At 34.6% G+C, this 761-nt stretch overlaps 1 pseudogene; it reads right to left on the bottom strand.

The window, feature by feature from the left end:
• Positions 1 to 408: 408 nt before the first annotated feature.
• On the bottom strand, positions 409 to 526 carry LOC145286604 (5S ribosomal RNA; annotated as a pseudogene).
• Positions 527 to 761: the final 235 nt, after the last annotated feature.

The raw sequence follows: 761 nt of genomic DNA, 5'->3' as shown, positions 1-761 counted from the left end.
TTCTCTTCATCTCGCTCTTGATGGCTCTCTTTTGCAAAACATCCCAAAGAAATAAACATGGCAAATTTTAAAGGCCACTTTCATAAAAAAATAATCAACTTTCTAATATAGTTTTAAACGAACAAAAGTCAGCCGTCATTAATTGCCGCCGTCCAATTCGTTATATTATTTCATATTTCACTAATAACACACACAAATTGAACACAACATGCGGTATAAAAAGGTTCTTTTTTTTTCGTGGAAATGACTTTTTTTTTAATTCCATATATGCGATGCCTCCGTTCAGTCTCATAAGACAATGGCAACTGCGTGTGTAATCGTGAGGTATGTGTTGCGCAATCACAACCACACCTCACTTGAATCGGCACTGCTTAGGTCCAGTAATAAGAAGAGGCCCGATGCCGAGAGCACATACAACCCCTGGAATTCCCAAATAGTTACCCATTTAAGTACTGACCAGGCTCAACGTTGCTTAACTTCGGTGGTCTGACGGGAACCGGTGTGTCGACGGGATTATATCGATTATATCCATATAACGATTTGATATATTCTATGTCTTATTTATAGAAATTATGTATCAAATCTGAGAAGGAAAATATATTTGCACATTGAAGATAGCGCTAGGAATTAATAAAATAATTTGGTACTGAAAAGACGGTAGAAAGAAACATACATTATAAATTAACAAGCGGATATTTTAATTTAGATATTTAAATTTTTCCAGATTACATATATATTATTATAGAGTCGTGATTTCAAAA

Source organism: Euprymna scolopes, chromosome 10, assembly GCF_053919585.1.
Source record: "Euprymna scolopes isolate OS-2025 chromosome 10, ASM5391958v1, whole genome shotgun sequence".
Lineage (NCBI taxonomy): Eukaryota > Metazoa > Mollusca > Cephalopoda > Sepiida > Sepiolidae > Euprymna > Euprymna scolopes.
This window is presented reverse-complemented; position numbering and strand designations above follow the sequence as displayed.